At 44.4% G+C, this 21,887-nt stretch overlaps 2 long non-coding RNA genes across 3 annotated transcripts in view; one reads left to right on the top strand and one right to left on the bottom strand.

The window, feature by feature from the left end:
• Positions 1–21,887, top strand: part of LOC311443779 — a 28,986-nt gene that overhangs the window by 2,887 nt on the left and 4,212 nt on the right. The gene's annotated exons all lie outside the window — the stretch shown is intronic.
• LOC311443778 lies at positions 1,155–21,721 on the bottom strand. Of its 2 annotated transcripts, none has more exons than XR_014697494.1 (3): positions 21,606–21,721; positions 2,701–3,226; positions 1,155–2,559 (listed from the first exon to the last, which is right to left on the bottom strand). It is a non-coding gene; the product is annotated as an uncharacterized lncRNA (long non-coding RNA). The 2 variants fall into 2 exon arrangements; XR_014697495.1 differs by having other exon boundaries at positions 1,155–2,878; positions 3,121–3,226.

The following is a 21,887-nucleotide window of genomic DNA, read 5'->3' as shown; positions in this document are numbered from 1 at the left end:
AGCGTTTGCTTCCATGTCGTTCTGACACCAGTCCGCTTCTTTGCCTACCAGAAAATATTTTAGGAGCAGGAGTGGCTGTGCTGTGGAATAAATTTGCTTCGAGTGTTCTGCATTTTTTCCTTGGGCAAAATTCAAGTTACCTGCCTGTCTCTGTGGAGACTTTGCAGACTGAAGATGTTAAAGGCATTCAATATTTTTCCTTCTGGTGTCTTACTTTTAAATGTCAGAAGGTCATTTTGTCTCCTGGAGGGCTAAATGCCCTCTAGACTGATGAATTAATGATACACAGGTACAGAGGCATTGTAACTTACCAGCTTCAGGAAAACTCCTTATGCTCTCAAATATTGATGTCTGCTCTGTTATCATCGTCATATTTTGAGGCACAAAAGGCACAGCCAATTCTCTGAAATATTTATCACCATGCATGATACCTGCATTCACCTTTTAATGTATACAGATGGGCAACATGTAGGTTACTCACCCCTTCTCCCTCATGAGACTTGCATTTAAAAAGCCAGTTCAGGTTTACATAAGGTGATGGCAGCATAGCCAGGGATTGAATTAACAAATTCTGAACTGCAGGGCAAGATCTTCTGCACCAGACCACTTCCCTTCAAATTACTATTCCATTTGAGCTCAGCTCACAAAGCAGGGACTTCAAGCCTCCCTCCAGACAGAGCTGTGTGGAAGCTTTGCCTACCTGGGATAAAAATGTCAGATATCTAAACATCTGATATTTCAAATTCAAAACAGAAACTATAATGAAATTTTAAATTGATTTGCTGTCTTAAGTCAAATTAAAATTCAGGTGGCAGGAACTGTAAGTTAAACTTCCAGTGATATTCAGGCACAGTTTCCCCAGGGTCAGAGTATGATCCAGCATTAGCTGTCCATATAAATGGGAACAGTGCTTTCAGACACATTATTTCAGATTAAAATCTTCCATTAGCATATATTTTAAAGAGCACTTACATTCATCATAAGCAAGTGGGTGGAGGGAAAAGTCTTATAAAAAGAGCTTCAATAGAAAGAAAAAAAAAAAAAGAAAAAAAAAGAAAAAAAAAATTTTAAAAAAGAAAGAAAACAAGAAAAGACCAACAATGCAATAGCAATTGCATTTGATTTTCTGTGGACTGTTACAATTTAGACTTTATTATTCAAAACACAAATGGCAAGTACGTAATAGCTACTAATAATGGAACTTCAGAGTGGCTGGAAAAGAAAGGCTTTAAAATGGATTTGATAGTCCTTGAATTTTCAGCTGAAAGATTTGGGTGACAGAACAAAGAAAACCAATATGACATTGTAAATCTTCCCTCTGCCTGAGCTGATGGGTATTGTCTAGCTAGTCCTCTTGGGTCTGCATCTTGAGCCTTTATTTTTTTCTTTATTTTTTTCTTTTTTCCTTTTTATCTCCTTAAAATCACACAGACTGCCATTGACAGTGTGTTCGGTTCCCATCTGACATCTGGCCACATGATATCCATTGTGGGTGGTATGAAACCAGCAGATAACACTGACAGACAGCAAAGTCCTGTTGGAGTCTCTGGGTACGCCAGCGCAGCTCACTGCACTGGTAGGCACTCTGCAGTCCACAGGGACAGCCCCCATTTCTGGGAAGAGCAGCCACCCTAACATTTCAGAAGAATGCAGTATCCTTTGCTGTGGTAGACTTTTGGCTCCAGAAGTCTCCAAGCCTTTAACGCGCCTTAGGGTAAGTTTTCTTCTTAGGTAGGTGCTAAATCTGGTCATTCTTCATAATCTCTGTTGGAATATAGGACAGAAAAAAAGAAACCCAAACCATCTTTTCCTTAACTGAAAACTCACTGCTAACAAAAATGACTTGACAATGAATGGAGAAAGTAGGCGATTTTTACTGTGTCATGTACATATACTGATACTGTACACTTCTTCACCTCTGAAAGCAGTCTGCTCTTTGGTGCACCAACCTCTGCGTATTGCTTTTAGTCTGTCTGTGAAAATACAGACACCGTAAGCAGGAGACCCTAAAGTTCAGCTGAGACCATCCAGAAACTGCATTTAGATGCACACTTCTCTCTGCATTCACATGGAGTTGTGTTGCCTTTGATGAGAAGTTCAAAACTTGTTCACTTTTCAGTCTTAAAAACAAGCCTATCTACAAGTGCCTTGTGGATCTGAGGGCAGAGAGCTCCAACTCTGCCGGCAAGAGTCTGTAACGGGAATCCTGCCACATTGAGCCATTGGCAAAGCATTAGAGACCAGAAGACACAGCGGAGACCTCTCATTTACACCTCTCCACTCATCATCTAGGAAGTCAAATTGATTAACTGGGATTTGGAAGCATCTGACAAGGTGAGAAAAATTTCAGTAGTACCTCAGCATTTGCTGTGCATTTTCCTGCCTTTAAACAAGGGCATCCTGCATTTGCCCATTATTTCTGCTCCTGGATTGATTTGAAGTTGTGATAGGTTTGCTGGGATAACTCACGTACTGAGGAAGCGAGGAATGAAGAAAGATGAGGCTCAAGCTGTAGTGGCCACGTGTGCATTCATTTCAAGTCTGTCTCTTTGTGCAGCTCTGAGAAAAGGAAGAGAAGTGAAAAGAAAAAAAAAATGTATTAGCTTACAAAGGATGGTCCCACAGAGAAGCTGGCAGCAATTAGTGTCCTTCCAAGCTCTGCTTGGGCAAAAGCACCCCTCAGGCCCCTGATATGGGTACCTGAATATGGTGACAAGTGTTCCTGTGGGCAGCTGTGCAAGGAGCTGTGGCTCAGGAGGGCTTTGGGCAGCAGGTGATGCCTGAAGCAGCCACAACCTCGTGGGGAGAACGGGCAGCTGAAAGCCTCTGCAGGTTAGAAATTCAGCAGGGGTGGGATGAGTAGTACAGCTCTCTGTGCCTGCAAACATGTGGCAGCAGAAGCAAAAACAATCAGAAAGGGACATTTGTTTTTGTCAGTCACTCACTCTGACGCATTTATTTTTTAGTTTTCAGTTAATTCAGGCAAAAGAGGTTATGAAGTTACAATAATGAAATCTGAAGAGCATACTCCAAACAGTACTTCCCCAGAAGGTCTGAAGTGCTCAAATACAAAAACACTAATTACTGTGCTTTTTAATTTATAAATTAAACCTGTCTTACCACCAAGGGAACACAAAATGGCAAATGTGGCATCCTTTCTAAAACAAGAGCCAGGGGCAATCCCGGTCACTTCAAATCAGCACGTCCAGCTTCCCTTCCAGGCAGCCTGAAAAACAAAATCAACACACATGTGGAGAAAGGTGATGGACTAGAGGAAATGTTTGGATGCCTTGGTTTTAGAGAAACATTCTTGCTTAAAGAAGGCAGTGTGGACAAGGAGGACCCACTGTGTACAGCCAGTTTGGGTCCCCAGAAAGGTAAGTGCTGGATTTCTCACCAAAGGCTCTTGAAGAAATGAAGCCATCATGTGATGGCGTGCCCAGGACAGCCCGGACAGCCCAGGGGCACAAAAACCTGGCAGCAAGGAATTCAGGTGGCTTTACCTGCCCCAGGGCAACAAGCAGGAGAGCCTGTGCAGGACACTGGCAGGCAGCAGGGCTGCAGGCTGTGATGTTCTCCACGGCAGTCCAGGAAAATACTGCAGCAAAGGAGGACTGGCTTAACTGATGAGAAGCAAAGAGGGGCATTTTTCAATGTCAGGGAAAGCCTCAGGTTTGCTGAGCAGTGCTGGAACTTACTTGAGGGGCTGGCATTTAGCTGCTGAAAAATACTGCTATTTCAGACATACAGCTATGCCACACCACACTCACATCTCTACAGCTTTAAGCAGGCAAAGAATTCCGGAGCTTGAGTGTGTTTGCAAAATGCAGTGCTTGGGAAAATTGCAGCCTCAAAATCTCAGGTCTAAGGAGCTAAATGAAAGCACTGGAAAATGACCTCTGGACCTGGGACCAAGCAATACAGAAAGATTTCCAGAGCTATTTCGGGACGGATTTCTGTAATACTTTGTGGTCAAGGTAGTAATTTTCCATTTTTTCCTTCCTGATGCAGAATCATCCAGTGTTCTAAACAATCCAGGGAACAAGTAAATAGGCAAACCACCCAACTAGCATGTGGCTGTACGGAGTAGCCAGCCAGCATACTCTGTGAAGACTGTTCCAAGTTCCAATTACTGGGCAAAATATGTTTACATGTGTAAATTTAGGCTCCTTTATCTGCAATAGTTTCTACAACTTACTCAAATGGAAACTCAAATACTGCTTCTGTGGAGTTAATCTTAAATCTTCCGGAACCAGGACTGGAACAAATGCAAAGCAGAATGAAAATACATGAAGGTTTACTGCCTGTTACCTCTTTGCAGTGCTTTCATCTCGGAAGAATTGCCGAGGCTTCCACACCTTTCGTGGATCAAGCAGCTGCTGATCTCCAGTTCCCAACACAGTCTCAGTTAGCCCATGGCTGTTGACGTGATCTGTGGCCGTGTGGCTCCACGGGTGCCAGCAGTGACACCTGAGTCTCCTGGGGAGCAAACCCCAGCCCCTGGCCACTGCAGCCCGGATGGGTGCTCTGGGCATGACCCTGCACGCAGCACCTGCAGATTTGTTATCTCCAGGGAAATGTCAAATGAAGCTTCAAAATGTTCTTGAAACTCTCTGATCTTCCTCTGGATTTTGGGGCGGCTTTGCTCAGCTGCTGGATGTTGTGCTTGGCAAATAAGAGGCTGCTAGTCCTGTCTGAGGCCGTAGCCTCGATACAAGAAGATGTCACAGGAATGCTGATTTCCTGCATCCATCTCTTTCACTTGAGGGGCTGATCTAAATCACAGTCCTATAGGATTCCTCCTTTTCTAGATGTGAGAACAAAACTTAGGAAACTCCTTCTTGCTTTTCCAACATTTTGCAAGCTGCTCACAAGAAGAGACAAGTCACCTCTGCTGCTGCTCATGGCACATCCGGTCTTTTCAGGGAAGCTGCCTGGGACACAACTGAAGCAAGCAGGGGCTGGGAAGGGGAGGAGAGGGAAGGAGAGGGGAGGCTGCCCCACACTCCAGCCTGACCTTCTCCGCTGTGTGCTGCATCGCACGGTGCATGCCTCCAAACACCTAACCCACAGCTACAAAATATTTTGTCAAAGTGAGGGAGAGCCACGCCATGTCAGGATTCAGATACAGATGCTAAGTGAAGGCCTTTCCCAAGAGGAAACGTGGAGCAGGATTTCAAAGCCTTTGGTCGGCTTTATGCTATCCACAGTACAAGCAGAGCCAAGGCTAACACTGAGACCTGTGGAAAGCCTGCCACATCGTCTGTTCATCTGGCCGCTCTGGCAACCCACTGCTCACGTCAGTGATGCTTAATTACACTGGATGATGGATTAATTTGTGTATTTGGGGTTTGTCCAACCTGGAACTTGGGTCCTATCCATTCTTCTTCCAGTTGTTATTCCTGTCCTTGCTGGTACTAAAATGGGAAAAGTCCCTTCTGCTTTTCTCTCTCTAGTCCAAGGTGTTTAGTGTCAAGTAGTCATGGGTATCAGGTGGATTTATCTTTCAAACTTTTTCTCTCTCTCTCTCTCTTTTTTTTTTTTTTTTTTTTTTTTTTTTTTTTTTTTTTTTTTGTGACTATGCAGTGCCTGGGATTAAAATGCGCATTAATGTTCTGTGTTTTCTGTTTCACTGATTAGCTTGGCAAGCACAGAAGCCAAATCTTTCCCAGAGGCGCATGAATGGCTTCAGAGGAAGAATACCGTGAACCTCTCTTTACTATGTTCTCTTTGTTTGCTTAAGAATATGAACAATTAAAGCTGAAGAGACAGGCATTTCCTTTTTATACAGAAAATTCACTGCCAAATGCAGGGCCTGGGGAGCAATTTTCCTCTTTCCATTCAGTTCATTTGTGCTAATGAACAGGGTATAATCTAAATGAAGAAAAAAAAAAAAAAAAAGTTACTCTGGTCACTGATGTGGCTTGCTGAGACGGAGGAAAGCCTGACTCAGACCAGCCTAAACTGAGTTATGGAATTGAACCCTAAAATCCTTCTGTTATGAAAGTAGTCATCTCTTGTCAACATTGGAGACCTCATACAAGAGCACAGATAAATCTCTGTGCTATTGCCATCTGCTTATTTTTACAGTCTAAGCTCTCCAATTCTGATTCAGGAACTCGTATTTGTTTATCTCAAAAAAGAAAAGGTGCAGAAAAGGCTGTTACAGTTGCATGGGGCTGTGAACAAAGATAGGCCAATATTCTGCTTTGCCTGCATTTGAAGTGATTGTGAATTGACAACCTCTCCATGTGTGAGAAGCTCATTGTCAGAAAAGATATGCTAAAGCTGCAGGTAGCTTTCAAGGCAGCTGCAGCTCTTCACCTCTCCTACTCATGCCAGCCAGAGTTTTCTGCTCCAGCCAATCATCAGGACTGCAATAAAGTGATGGAAGTGGCCCACATAGGCACCTGGATACCTTCCTTACCACAGCAAGCAGGGTGAGCACCTTAGATCATGAGATTCTTCTGCAAGGCTGCTCAGCAAGTGATTTCCTTTCTTTTCTGTTTAGGTTGGGATCCTACACACTGAAAAAGAGCTTGAAAAGAAGACTTCGAAAAGAAAGAAAGTGATGTATGAATGTGTGGGCAATAGAAAGAGCAAAATAAATACCATTCTACAGTTTAAAAATATTAGTTTATCTTTTCTTCTGAAAGACCAGATGCCACAGACCTTCTGGCAGCTGATCTGCTCCACAGAGATCCCACTGTGCTCCAGGAGTGACTATCGGTCAGTAGTGGCTTACCAGCAGTCCTTAGCTTCCTGCAGCAAAGCTGAGAAATATCACAGCTTCTGAGCACTACATTCACCCCAGGCTCCAAGCTATTCCAGACTCATCTGCAATTACACCCACAGGAAAACTGCCTTGGTGGAGTGCTTGCTAGGACTGCACAGCCAAAGACTCAGCAATCAGGTAGACTTCTTGTGCATTATGAATCCATGCTGTTTATGTGTCTGTTTTATGATAATCTTCATCTATGTAATCCAGTACTATCTCTCCACTGGGACTTCTGCTGCTTCTCCACCAGAGCTGGATAATAATTGAAATAAGCTTTATTTAATGAACACTTTATCAATACACAGTTGCTTTCTGGAGATGAGCTACCAGGTCATGATGGAATTTCTACTGGTTGCTCTTCAAACTTGTTAGTCTTTATTATTATTATTATTTTTATTTTTCCCAAAGTATCTAGTTTTTAAATAAAACCTGGGGCTCAATCTGTACGTAGATCTCACTACTGGATGTTATCATGGAGACCCTGGTCTGGTCTGGAGACAGACAATAAAAATTCAAAATTTCAAATCTAGATTAAACACTAGTTTTTCTCCAGGTTATCTCATACCTACTTTTGAGAAATCAATGCATTAAAATGAAAAGCTGTTAAGTGTAATTGTACTTCAAAGAACTTTAAAATCATTTCAAGATAATGTCAACTCCAGTCCCTGGCAAGCATTTGCAAATTCCTCCCCTCCCACACACCTGGCAAATGCCTGGCTGAACCAGTTTACCCTCCCTGGCCCAGGTGTAATTCCTCACTGCTCTCTGCACTTGCCCATCAGACTACTGGAACTGGTCTCCCAGAGAGTTTTGATTGATGACTGAGCTTAGGAGCTGTGAACAGTGCAGCTCTTGCAGCTCTGAAACGTTCACAAAGTGGTATTTTATTCTCTTCCAGAAACACAACTATATTATGAAATCTTCTTCCTCTACCAAATGCTGTGTATTTTATAAGAAGAACATAATGTCAGCTTTGATGTTGTTATCTGGGTTTGTCTGTTTCTCGAGTGCTTTGAAATATGTGAGATCTTCCTTTATAGACCACATCATAACACTCCCATTTCCTACAGGGCTCAGCAATTAATACTCATCTTAATGCTCTGACAAGTATCGAACATAAAAGGGGACCAGAAGATACAGGGTGGCTCTTCAAAGGCTATGAAAACATTTTTTGAATTGCTGCTTGTAAACTCTTTCTGGGTTCTTAGGAAGCTCAGAACTTTGGTAGAAAAGAGATTTCCAGTGAATGTCCCAGGACAGCCTGAATATTCATGTCACTAAAATGCCAAAAAAAAACCTATCCCAGTTCCTACGTGCTTCATCCATGAACTGTACTAAAGGACTATCCATTTCTTCACAACCTAGGAGACAGAAAAAAGTTTCTTGAAAAATCTATAAAAATATATAAGAAGCTCGCAAGGATGGCCAAGTGGGCATTGTTAGTGGCATGAACATCCTGGACAGGGTGCAGAAAGGGAGGAGGAAACTGTACTGGTGATGGGGAGTGCAGATCCTTTGGTAGTTCCCTTCAAAATTAGCCATGAATGCTTCTTGCCTTCTAACCTAACTTTCTCATTATTTTTTTGATTTTTCTATATCTGAGCACATTTTGCTTTTACTGCTCTCTTAGTTACTGCTCACAGAGATTGATGACCATGACTTCAAAATTCCAAACTGAGGGTAACTGCAGGAGAGCTAATCTGTGTATTCATCAGAATGCCCTTCAAGATTGCAGACCATATATGATTTCCTTTGAGGGCTTCTAGAAACAGGATGTTTTCAGCAATTTTTACTGTCTTTTAGGGCGGTGGGCAATGGAGTGTAACAAATTGTTAAATTTGCACCTCTGTTTGCAAGCTATTTCACTACTGAAGAAAGATCATAGCAGAAACAAGGAAACAAATACAGACCTACAATTATATATATATATATATATTTTAATGCAAATCAACATCTTTAATGTTGGATTAGTTTGAGTAGTTCTCTGCTACCTTTCCCTGTGCTATCTCCACTCTTACGACCAAACCAACACATTCTGCTACACTCTACTCAAGATAGTATGTCCCCAATCCTGGAGAAAACAGGAAATGGATGGTCTAACTCACTGTATCATCATGTTCGTGGCCACAAGGCAGCTCAGAAATAATAAGACAGATCACTAGGGGAGAAAAATATTTTGGAGCTGTTGGAGAATTGTTGGAGAAGCAGTTTAGCAGCTACTCAATTCTCAGAGAAAGCAAAATCGCTCACTTCGTTTAGACAATCTTTTGTCTTCTTCTCCTGAATATTTACAAAACACAGAACGGGATTATTTGAGCAGCTGCTGTTAAAAGCCAGAGCCACAGACTCCAGAGTCAACCAGGAGACCCAGAAAACACAAGGCTTTGTCTCCATGAATGGGAGCTGATGGGAGCCTTCAACCCAAAGGGCTGAATTTTCATGAGTTCAGAAACAGCACGTTCAAGAATCACTACATAGCACCTTTCTGAGCATTTCAGGTCATTTATTGGAGTAATTACTGAGGCCAGCAGTGGCAAAAAGGGTTGCTTCAGCTGCCACAACATAACCAAATGCCACTGAATTCTCAGACTACAGCAGCTATGCTCAGAGAAGTCAGAGTTGTGAAACTGCCTTGTCACTGACAGAGGAGTGAGGTATTACGGAAAGATTCACAGGAGGAAGAAACCACTTTGTGACTTGAAAAGCAGATAATAATAGGCAATTATACGGGTAGCAAATAAGGCTTCTAGTTGCAAAGTGAAATCTAAGCTATTAAAACTCTTAACTGCTTCAAGATGTGGGGACTGAAACTTGAGTTGAGTGGCTCAAAAGCAGAGCCACTTGCAAGGTGTGGATACAAACCTGGAGAAATCTCATGCACAAGTCCCAGCACAGCTGACAGCAGGGAGCACCAAGGAGATTCACTTCCCTTCCTGTTCCCTATCCTTCCCATCCCGTTTTCCAGTGGTGTAGATAACACTCCACTGAGAATGGCTCAAAAGCCGTGCAGAGGAAAAGGGTCTGGGGGTGCTGATTGATACTCACATGAACATGAGCCAGCAGTGTGCCCAGGTGGCCAAGAAGGCCAACGGCATCCTGGCTTGTGTCAGGAATAGTGCGGCCAGCAGGACCAGGGAGCTGATTGTCCCCCTGTGCTCTACTCTGGTGTGGCTGCACTTCAAGTGCTGTGTTCAGCTTTGGGCTCCTCGCTAGGAGAAGGACATCAAGGCCCTGGAGCATGTCCAGAGAAGGGCTACAAGGCTGGTGAAGGGTCTGGGACACAAGTCCTGTGAGGAGCAGCTGAGGGCACTGGGGTTGTTTAGTCTGGAGAAGAGGAGGCTCGGGGCAGACCTCATTGCCCTCTGCAACTGCCTGAAAGGAAGGTGTGGGGAGCTGGGGAGCAGCCTCTTCTCACAACTACCTAGCGATAGGACTAGAGGGATTTGCCTCAAGTTGTGCCAGGGAAGATTTAGATTGGAAATCGAGAGACATTTCTTCTCAGAAAGAGCAGTCAGGCATTGGGACGGGTTTCCCAGGGAATTGGTGGAGTCACCGTCCCTGGGGGTGTTCAAGGAGAGGTTGGACGAGGTGCTGAGGGACATGGATTAGTGGGTGACATTGGTGGTAGAGGGGGTGGTTGGATCAGATGATCTTGGATGTCTACTCCAACCTTAATGATTCTATGATTTAAGCTCCTTCTTGTGTTGAAGCTTACTAGAGACTGAGACAAATATCTTTAATCTACATCATATTGTTCAGTGTAAACCTACTTACAGATTTTAGGGCCATCAAGGAATTATCTAACACCCAGGAAATCTGTACGTAGTGTCATTTTCTATGTCCCTGTGGCATATTGCCCTCCAGTTTCCTGCTGGTATGGTGCTAAAGTAGAAGGGAAATTGTTTCCTCATGAATCAACACAAGCAGTATCTTTTGTTTGTTTTTATCTGGCTATTTTCTGCCTTGGAGGAAGAAAATTGTGTCCATGACCCCAGGAAACAACCAAGATCCCTGTCAAACATCCACAGCCCCCAGGCAAGGCGAGTAACTCTGGGCTTGGAAACTAAATATGAAGACAATTTTCTAATTATTCATTCCACCTCCTAGCTTTTGATTAGGCTTTGCTGACTGCTGAGCTGCACAGGCAGCAACTCCCACAGTTCAGTGAGAGCAAAGCACCACAGGCTGCCTGGGTATCACCTCGCCATTTGATCATGTGCTGCTGCTCTTCGTGCTCCTGCTGCTGGAGCGTGGCCTGCTGGTTGTTGCTGCTACCAAGCAATGCTGGTGAGCAGAGCTAATTTATTGGAAAGAGGCATTGCTGCTCTGCGTGTTCAGAAAGTGAAGGGCTGCTGTGGAGGAATAAACAGCAGGATGTGACATAACAACTCCGCTGCCCATGACCTTAAAAAAGACTTAGCTTTTTATCAGTGAATTAATACAGACAAACGCTGTTTTCCTGCCAGCAGCTGTCTGTATGTTTTAACGGCTTTGTGTGCGTAAGCCAGGCGGCTATCTGCCCAGCTCCCTGGGGAACAGGAAGGCAAGGCGACGGATAACACAGCTTCGGGCCCTGGGTCCAAGGCGTGGAAGCTCTCGCCCTCTTTGCATGCCAGGGCTGCGGGTGGGCAGGCAGGCGAGCGACTCCCCGGGAGGCTGGGTCAGCAGCGCTGGAGCATCCCCTCCACTGCCTGGGCGTCACGCCGGGGCAGCGCCCAGGGCCGCGGGGCCAGAGCCAGGGCTGCTGGAGCTGGCAGCTCTCCATCACCCACAGCGTCCCGCAGCGGCAGCTGGGACTCAGGCACCACAAAGTTTCCCCAAAGGAGGCCTCGGCGCAGAGTATGCAGGACCCCGTGGATCTCTGCTCATGGAGAAGATGGGGCTTTCTTCTCTGCCTTTGTGGAGATCCTTGGTGACTGAACAAGGGAGGCAGTGTGTCGTTGTTAAGAGGGAGCAATAGAAAATGTTTTCCTGCAGCAGAATGGATAAGGTCAGCAGCTCGGCTGATTAACATGCTTGGAATCTCCTTCCCGTCTGCCGCAGCGCCGGGAGCAGAGCTCGCTGCATCGCTCTGGGGCTGCAGGACCTGGCAGGGCAAGCACAGCAAAACCCCCGGCACACAGCGGCCCTGGATCCTGTCGGGCACTTTGGTGGGGACGGCTGGCACAAAACACAAAGAGGGATAAAGGAGAGGCACAAGTTTGAGATAAACACAGGCTGAGGGTTAGGCTTACATTACATCCTCGCTTGCTGAGGAGCTGGTAGTTCTGTGCTGCCTATGGCCTGAGTCATACACCAGACTAGTCAGTTCTGACTTCGGTGAAAGTCTGGATCCTGAGCCAAAATTAGGAGGAGAACCCAAATGGGCATTAGCAGCATTCTGCTCCTACCAAATGCACACTTTGCTATGGCATGCCTCTGCTACTTGTTGCTGGAACCAGGGACAGGCTCAGGACTCATCCTGCCCCTTGCAGCGCCTGACACTGGCTTGACCCGGGCTGCTGTCCCCCACAGAACCACAGCCAAGTGCTCCGGAGGCATGGACCGGTCTCAAGCCAGGGCTGGCTGGGGAGGGCACTGCTCCCCAGCCCCACAGGAGGACCTGCTCGGAGTTGGATAGCGAGTCTCCTGGCAGGAGGCAGGCCCTGGGCCAGGAGAGCCTTTCCCAAAGCCCCTCGTGCCTCCTCCACACCAGAGTCACTGTGTGACCTTCCCAGTTCCCCCCTCTGTTAAAAGCTTGCCGTGCTGAGCTGTCCAGTTAGTGTCACCTGGGTCACCGGCATCCCAGCCGCATGAGCTGTCTCGCTGTGGTGCTTATTTGAAAGGTCAGGATCTGACTCACAACTCTAGTATGATGATATTTCTGGCTTTGTTTTAATCAGTTTCTCCTGGATGTCTCATGCATTGCCTGCTAGAACTTCTTGTCCTCCCATTTATGGTGAAAATAGATTATTAATAATAGACTAATTCAGGAACTACTTCGGAATTATTGACAAACACACAATCTAGTCCAACAATACAAATTCCTCATTTATCTTCCTCAGTGCTGGAATCGTTATAAACATTGGACAAGGCTTTCCACATTGTGGCTGGGAGGTAGAGAGCAAGGGAGATCACTTCTGTCTGCTGCTATGAATTTTTATCTTAAAATCATGAGTTTTAATATTAAATTTGCCAACTCAAAAAGGAAGACAAAAAAAGCACCCATTGCTGGGATCCTTTACCTAAGGATCCCATTAACGTGAGGATTTCCTTTCTATTTCCAGTGAAAGAATTTACATTTTTTGTACCCTGAAGACAACCCCACGCTCTTACTGCTTTAGCCATAGGCATTCCAGTCCAGATTACATGAACTCCCAAATGTTTTTGAGATCTAATTCTTATTCCTCAGTCTAGACCCATCATGCCCAGCTATTTCACTCCTGAGATCCCAACAATTTAAAAAATGCATTTCCTCTGCAGCAATTTTATTCCACATTAATATCATGTCTTTTATGTCTCATTATTTGGCAAATGTTAATTCCTACCCAGCAGTCCTGTGAAGCACAGAAATTGCTATCATTAACCTCACTTTACAGAAAGGGGAGAGTGGAAAAATAAAGTGATTTGCTGAACACGAAGAGGGAGAATCTGTCAATGTGGGAATATGAGCTCAAAGGTCCACCTGTTGCCAGTATCCCAAGCCCCAGCTGTCCTTCTCCAGGTAGCCAACACAGTCCCACACCACATTATAGTCACATCTTTTCTTTTTTTAATTCTACACAACCTTTTTAAAAATAAATTCTGGGATTCTTCAGGCATTAAGACAGTAAAAGAAGTCTTCCTTCTCTCACTCTTCTATCAGGCAGACTGGCAGCAAAGTCTTGAGACTTTCTGCATTCAGTGCCCCTTTCCATCAGCCTGAAGATGACACCATGCCCCTTCTTGGTGAGAGCACGCTCTGTATGCATGATCAGGCTCCACCTCTGACATCTTTGAGGTGGGATGGGTGCAGGAGCAACTTGAGCAGCGCAGGGCTGCCCAGCATCTGCGTGGCTCTGCCTTCACCAAGGGTTTTGTGCGCAGTGGGAGCAGGCTGATGAGAGCTCCACGCACAATGCCAAGGTACAGTGATAATGTTGTTCCCTGACACAGTCATGGCTCTGACATGCAGAGATGGTATCTGCCGACTTCCCAGAAGCCAGGGCTTTCTCAGCTGTTTTTATTTTTGCTGAGTGACATGTTTGACAAATAGGAGCAGTTAGCTGGTTCCCAGCTGTCATGCAGCCGAGTCGCAAAGAACGTGCCGACAATGCTTGACACGGGAACAAAACAAGTGCTGCTTCTCAGCAATCGGCGTGTATCCGTTTTTAATGCTGCATATACTGGAAACTCATATCTCAGCTCACAGGAGACTGGATTGCCAAAATCTAGAACTCAGCTTGAGGAGGTGTCAGTAAAGATATTTCTGAAGCTCTGGACAAGCTCAGTCTGTGAAGTACAATAACCCTGAAAAACTGTTTGTACAACGCATTGATTTTGTCACACACATAGGATGCTGCAGCCTGCAATTATAACTAAAGGCAAAGAAGAGTGTACACAACAGTTTAGGGTACACTTTTTTTCTGTCATTAATGACAAATTTTTATTCAGACTTAAGAAAATTACCACATTGTACAATCAAGCCACTTAGTTTTTCTTTTCTCTTTCTCCCATTTTATTTCAGAGGGGATTTTATTTCTCTAATTAATTTTGCACTTTTTGGTGTGTGTTTATTTTTCTAAGAAATGCATCCATTAAAAGAGTTTCCTTGTAGCCTGAGGTATGGCTTTACCAGTAAAAAAAAATCACCATAAAGATGCTGTTACTAACTGATTGCAGAAGGCTCAGTGGACTTAATGAGACTTCTCCAGCCTTTAGGATTCATAAATGACTAGGAGCAGACTGGACTGGGGTTGTGTTCCCAGCCCAAGTCTGTAACAGTCAGGCCCAGAAAACATTGAAGTGTGTTTTTCTGGGGTCCGTACTTACCCATGTGATGATTAACTTCAGATAGTTTGTACCTAATTAAAGGCCTTGAGCAACTTCAGCTGCTGCTGGAGGAAGAGAAGCAAGAACAGAGTTGCTCACTGCAAAGCCATGCATCCGGGAAGCAGAGAAGTGGTTCTGCCTCAGGAGCACAGCAAAAGGAAGACCCATGCTGTCACCTTTGGCCCAAAGAGACAAACAGAAAACAAATACCCTCCACTGGTTTTGCACCAATCTTTTCTGACAAGGTAGAAGCAGATCACAGGGTCAATTTGGGAGCACTATCAAGAGGAAGTATTAAGACATTAAATGCTTTCCTGACATGTATTGAAAGTTAAAATCGCATTAATAATTGCAGAACTGGGTTACAGCAGGCTTCCATTCACAGGCTATCAAGAAACCCAAATATGTAACTCATGGCGGTTTTGGGGTCATTTTCAGACCTTTAACTTTTGTTAAGCATTTGCAGAAACCTGAGGAAGACTCCAAGAAAGAAAAAAAAATCTTTCTGATCATTCTACAAAGCCTGTATTTTTCTTTGACCTTTTTAATATTTGTTTGTATTTTAGCAACTGCATAACCAATCCAAACTTGTCTCCAAGTTGACAGAATTACTAGGATGTAGGCAGTTCTAACAACTGCTTGCTAAACATTATACAAATACAGGGGGAAACCATGACAGAGAGTGCAAGTCTATAATTTGCCTCCAGCTCTCTGTGCCTGCACTGCAGGCTATGCTCAGTTGAACGGGACGTGCCAGGCAGCAAACAGGAGCTCCTGATGCTATCCAGGATACTGCCTTTGAGGCTGGATGGAAACCTCCAGAAGGAAGTCAGGATTGCACACATCTCAGCACCTGAATAAACCCAGTTTTGGAGAAGCCTGGATCAGAGCCCGGGAAACAGGGAAGCAGCAAACCAACAAATGGAGAGCGAGGAGCAGAGAACCTGCAGATTCTGTGGGAGATGCGTTCGGCCCGAGAGCTCCAGAAACGGAACGAGTTAACAGGCTTGGTCTGTGCAGCTCACTTTTGGGGTGGTTCCCCCACCACCGCAGCCCACGGGTGAGCTCCTGCCAGGCCCCGGGGAGCAGCGCAGCGGTGACACCTGGTGGCCCGGCCGCGGCGCTCCAGGACGAGCGGCGGCGCCCCGCGGGGGGCGTCCCGGGGGCGTCCCGCCGGGCATCCCGGCCCGTCCGCGCACGGGGAGCTAAAGGCTGAGCACCGGCTGTGCGGCGGGGCTGAGGAGCGCGCTCCCCGAGCCGGCACGGATCCTTCTTGCTGCTCGCTCGACAGCGCTCTCCTCCTGGGACAAGTGCCCAGACACTCAACTGGGACAACCAGAATAGAGACTCTGGAGCTGGGTTTATAAAAGCAAGTCTTTGTACAGTCCCTGCCAAGATCCCAGGCATATGCCACGCACATTCCTGTGCGAGACCATGGATTTCTTAGTGTTGTCCCCACCCCTCAGGCAGCAGAGGAGATTCACTGCCCCCAGAGGAGATGCTCACAGGGCTCAGCTGCACCAGCTTGGAGTGTGCGCATCTCTTCCTACTTAGGTGGCCGTGCTGAGAGATGATTAGTCCTCTACTAGACTGCTAAGTAACTGATTCATTTTTAGATGATTTTTAGTTTCCACATAAAGTAGAAGAGCTTTCCACAGGAGGGTCTGTCTCAGGCAGTCTTCCTGTGTGGGCGTTTGCTGGAGGCAAGGGAACTCTTCAAGGAAGCAAGGTTCGCAGGCCAAAGTCTCCTTGGGCTTGGGAGGAGATCCTCCCACTGAGAACAACTTCCCCTTGCTGGGCAAATGATTTAGTTACACAGTTTGGGTATGAGTGTAGCTGTGATAATCACTCCAGTTCTGCCTGCAGATGGCTGGTGTGCCTTATGAAAGCTTACCTGGCCAAGCCACTCAGAAGACACCACTGAAAAGAATCTCTTTTCTGTGCCTTTATTCAAATTACCAACTTCCTAAGTGTACTGCCTCTTTTCAAAGCACATGGCTTTCATGTGCAAAGCATGTGGCAAGAGGGAGAAGGGGAACAGCACTGGGGTTATTGGGAGAACCAGAGAGGCATGCTCTACCACCAGAGCTTTTGGGCTTTGCTCCTGCTGCCGCAGTACTCCCTCAAGATAGATGAGGACACATGCATAACGGTGTCAGCCAGTTATGCTCCTGGCCCTTTAAGCCTCAATCTGAAACGTAATACTTCAGGAATATTATGGTTTAAACAATTTTAGTCAGTGAGTCAGTTCTGGATTAGCAGCCCACGGAGGGAGGGTAATCACTCTCCCTCATAAATTAGCAACCAACAAGCTCTTTCCTTTGATGAATGTTGTTTTAAAGACTCATCTCACTTACTAGCTCCAAGCACACTGTCCATTAATCATGGACAAGGAAAAATGCACCCTCCTCCCCCTCATGGCTTTGTTCCTAGGATGACTAGCTCAGCCTCACCAGGAGACAAAACAAATAGGAAGAAGGGACCAGAAAGGACAAGGTCCCACTAGTCACATGGAGAAGTGGGGATCATTATGGGAAGGTCACCTCAAGTAATGGGAAGGATGGGAAATAGCACAACTGCTTACAAGACTTTGACCTAAAAATATTCAGAAACAGCTAAACTTTTACCTGTCTCCAGAAAAGATCCTGTGCCAAAATACAGGCAGTTCCAAATCTGAGTAGAATAGGCCCTAATGGCCTCATCCTGACACCAGCTTATCGATTGCCACACACCCTCTCAGTTTCACATGACCCGTACTTACTTCCATTAACTCTGGCTATTTTACCAGTAATTAACTCCTTCACTACTTAAATGAGTTCATTTTCACTACAAATCTGTACCTGTAGTGTTCTCAGCAAGCTGTGATTTACTGAGGGGGAATAGCAGTTAAATAGACCATGACAGCAGGTGAAGCTGCTAATGAGCAGAGAATTTCCTTGCACCTGGTTTGGATTTCATTTCTCAGTCTCCAGAAACTGAAAAAAAAAAAATAAATATCTGATTATCCAGTCTGGGGAGGGAGATTTTGGTGATACCACTGAAGAGCCTCTGGGCTTGACTTTGAGCAGAAAGTCCCAGATGGGTCCGTTAAGCATATTTTTATTCTAACTTGCAAGGCATCATGGAAGGGTGGTAACTGCAACAAGTGCCAAAATGTGATCCAATCTCATATAAGATCTTGAACCAAAATTGTGACCTAATTCTGCTAGTTTCTGCAAACTTAGAAAAGTTCCACCACTCTTACTAGTATCTATGAAGGACATATTTCAAATGAGGCTTTTATGCTTATTTACATATAACCATGTGCATATACACACATTTTCAAGAGGGAATAATTGGAAAATCATGCTTTCTAAAATGTCATGGAACTAAAGAATGATGTTGCTTCATATTTGATTCAGAGCACGGGGAAGAATTCATGCCTGGTTTAGAAGGACTCATGAAAATGCCTTTTTTTCCCTTGCCTGATCTGGCAGATGCTCAGCCCTTTTAAGAACTGCACTGCCCAGATGTTCTGCTCCCATTATGATGTGAGTAGCAAAGGAATGCTGGTGACTCATAGCTGATTGCGTGCTCACAACATCATTTCTATTTATTCCTCATGGGCTTCTTGCCACCTTAATGTTGTCGCAGCTTGCACTAACAAACACATGCTTATTTGGAACTTAAAAAAAAAAAACTCTTAATTCTTCCAGGTGACATTCATCTTTCTGGAAAGACTTTTTTCTGCCTTCTCATACTGTCTCCAAATTTCTTGAACCCATTCTTCTATCCTGAGATCCCTTTCTAAACTGGACTTTCATTTGTCAATTGATCATTTAAGATGCTAGGCAAGGTTTTAAGATTTACAGTCAGTGCTAATCTTTTAGACTTCCCCATTTATTCAATAGGGTTGAAGACTCTACCAACAGCACTGTTTCTAGAACTGCTTATTATTACTTTAAACCACTGCTTTCTTCTTACTAAAATTTAATGATTGGCAAATCAGTAAGATACATTAAAAAGGGAAAGTAAATCTTCATACTGCTTGTTTCACCACTATCAGCAGAGATAGGATTTCAGTTTTAAACTTCAAATGATGATGGGATATTGCTGCAGCATCCTCTCCTCCAGGAGGTCTCAAGACACGTTAACCAAGGGAATTACTATAGCATGTGTTGGTTAAAAAGTAGTATCTGATGCCTGCTGACACTCATGGCAAGGTGATTCCTTTTCTCCAATGCTATAATCCCAGAAAAATTTTATAAGGATTTTTAAATCCATGTTTAGAACTCATTGATATTTGTTTCAATAGGCTTTAAATCAAGGGTTTTTTTTAGGTCAGAGGTTGGACTTGATGACCTTGAGGTCTCTTCCAACCTAGAAAATTCTGTGATTCTGTGAAGTAATAGCAGATCTGGCAATCTTCCCGTGAACAATCAGGGCCAGACTGGATGGGGCTTTGAGCAACCTGATCTAGTGGGAAGTGTCCCTGCCCATGGCACGGGGGGGTTGGAATTAGATTTTCTTTAAGGTCCATTCCAAACCAAATAATTCTATGATTCATTGGGCCTAGCAAAGCACCAGTAGTTTTGCAATCCTTTCTTCACATTGTTTCAGTATTTTACATTTCAAAACCTTTTTCTGGGGTCTGCATTATTTTATAAAGTGCTCCCTGAAGAGGTTAAAGAAGCAGTTTATAGGAGATCATACTAGGCCAGCAGGCTCATTAGCAAAGACATTAAAAGCAAGTTTGAACGTTTCAGAATCAATATAGCCAAACTGCTGTGTCTCTCAAGTCTTTAGAATTGTCTATCCATGGGAGGAAATTGGGGCAAGTGCCTGGTTGCACAGACTGCACTAGAGGAAGCAATTTTCCAAGGGACAAGAAAGGCAGAGGAGGAACAAGGTGCATCTACAGCAGGGATTAATTTATTTCTTTGTAGGCATGCTAACTCAGTAAAAAAAAAAAAAAAAAAAAAATCTTTTAACTGGGAGTGATGAAGTTGGTGACATGAACCCACAGGTGGGTTCAGGCTACAGCAACCTGATAGGAAGCCTTAACTCAGGCAGCCGGAGGACTGACAGGGAGAAAAAAATATGGCTTTTCCATGTCTGTCCTGATGAAAGAAACACAAGCTCTTTGCTTAGAACAGCAAGAGATTCCTATACAAAAATAAAAAAAAAAGAAAGAAAAACCAAGCAGAAAATAGGGTGTCCACAAAAGAAAATTATAAAATATGATTTTAAGTTTCTTATAGAAAATTTTCCCCTGAGGTTTATTCAGTTAAAAATAGCTTAAAATATAAACAACCATTATATATAAAAAAAAATGATTCTTACATGGCAGTTGATGATTCCTTTTTCTGGCTAGATCTCTAGTGAAACAAGTATTTTCATAAAACATTTTTCAAGTCTTCTGTGACAGACCATTGGCATACCGGCTTCATGTGCTCTTAATACTTCCATTTCCTGCCTTAACTCCCTGTGGCAAGTTATCCCAGGCATTTTTGAGAAACTTGCAACAGAAGAGGCTGCTAAGGAATAGCAGAACCCCCTGGGATCCCTACTTTTGCCTCATACATTGGTTATGGATCACTTCATCTCTAGCAAGTGATGCCAAAACCAAAATCACCAGGTCCACCAGCAGCACAAACAGATCCAGTTACCACTTGCTAAAGGTGCTCAAGGCCATTTCTGCCCCAGACCCGCTGGGAGCCCTAGGCAGGGAAAAGTTCTGTACAGATACCTCTGTGTGGACATTACTAAATAATATGGCTTAAGATATTATGGCAAGCAGCAGGTGTGAACAGCCTAATATAAAAACAAGGGGCTTTACAGGAAACATGAATGCCTCACTATGCATTGCCTTAGCAAACAGGCTAGAGTGATACTGGGGTTACTTGCCTCTTCAGGTAGCCACAAAGGTACCACAATGATAATGGAGTTGGGGAGGGTGGTGGGTCAGGGGAAGTGTTTTAATAGACAAGTCTTTTTTAAAAAACTTTTTATTTTTATTGTTGTCTTTTCCTACTATCATAGGGAAGGACAAGATGATACATTTCATTTGAAAATCTTGGATAACAAAGAAAATTGAACTGATATTTATACACACATGCTAATTATCAGAGACATCAGTACATCACAATGTGAATTTCCTAGAGTGAGAATGTAACAAAATTCATGTTGCTAGGTACCTTGCTTCAGGAACTGCTGTTTGAAAGCCCAGACAGCTCCAGCAAATTTTAAAAAGGCAAAACCATATTTAATCACAGTAGTGACCATGTTCACAGTCAGGCTCCAGAACTGCAAAGGCTAAAATATAGAGTTAAAAAGCCTTCTAGGAAGAAACAGACATCTGGTGGGCAAGAGCTGAGATTTTTTTTCCTGTTAAAAGAGGAACAACTGAAGCAAAATTATCACATCAACTTTTAGTCCTGACTGTGAGCCTGAGGGGTGGAAGCCAGCTCTTTTTTAGAGATCAAGCAAGAAACAAAAACTCATTTCTAGTTACAAGAAGAGGTTTCTCAGAACACATCTAAAACCTGCTCTTGGAGGCTCAAGGCAAAGCAAACAGTCCTTGAATTTCTGCTACCCAGATGTGCCCAGGGTGGCAAGTGACAGTGCCTAGCTTTCTATACATCTATGCTTCCCCAGAATTCCTTTTGGTACCTTTCACAACAGTACCCAGAGGAATCTGGTTTAACATCTGCTCTTTTCAGTTTTCTAAGGCAAACTCATCACTGTCTGTTCTCCTGCAGGGTAGGAGACCAACTCAAGAAACCAGAGAAAAGGCACAAACAAAAGAGAATGAACCATACTGTGGTTACAAGCTCACCCTTCTCTAGCAGAGCTGGGCACACTGGGCTTCACTGCCTGCTGGGAGCAGCAGCAGCAGCAGCAGGGCAGCACACTGAGGAACAGGAGCTAAAGGAGCTGTGGGATCAGGGAGATGAGGCCTGGCTGATTGGGCAGGAAGGTGCAGCTTGTTTGGGGGAAACACAAAGACCCACCTGAGGAGGGCTGCCACAGCTGACAGCTGTCATCATAGGATCAGGTAGGTAGGAAAAGGCCCATAAGATCGTCAATAAGGTTTGAGTCCTTTTCTCATGTTATTTCA

Source organism: Aythya ferina (genome assembly GCF_964211825.1).
Source record: "Aythya ferina genome assembly, chromosome: 13".
Classification (NCBI taxonomy): domain Eukaryota; kingdom Metazoa; phylum Chordata; class Aves; order Anseriformes; family Anatidae; genus Aythya; species Aythya ferina.
The sequence above is the reverse complement of the archived record's forward strand: the minus strand, read 5'-3'. Positions and strand labels throughout refer to the sequence as shown.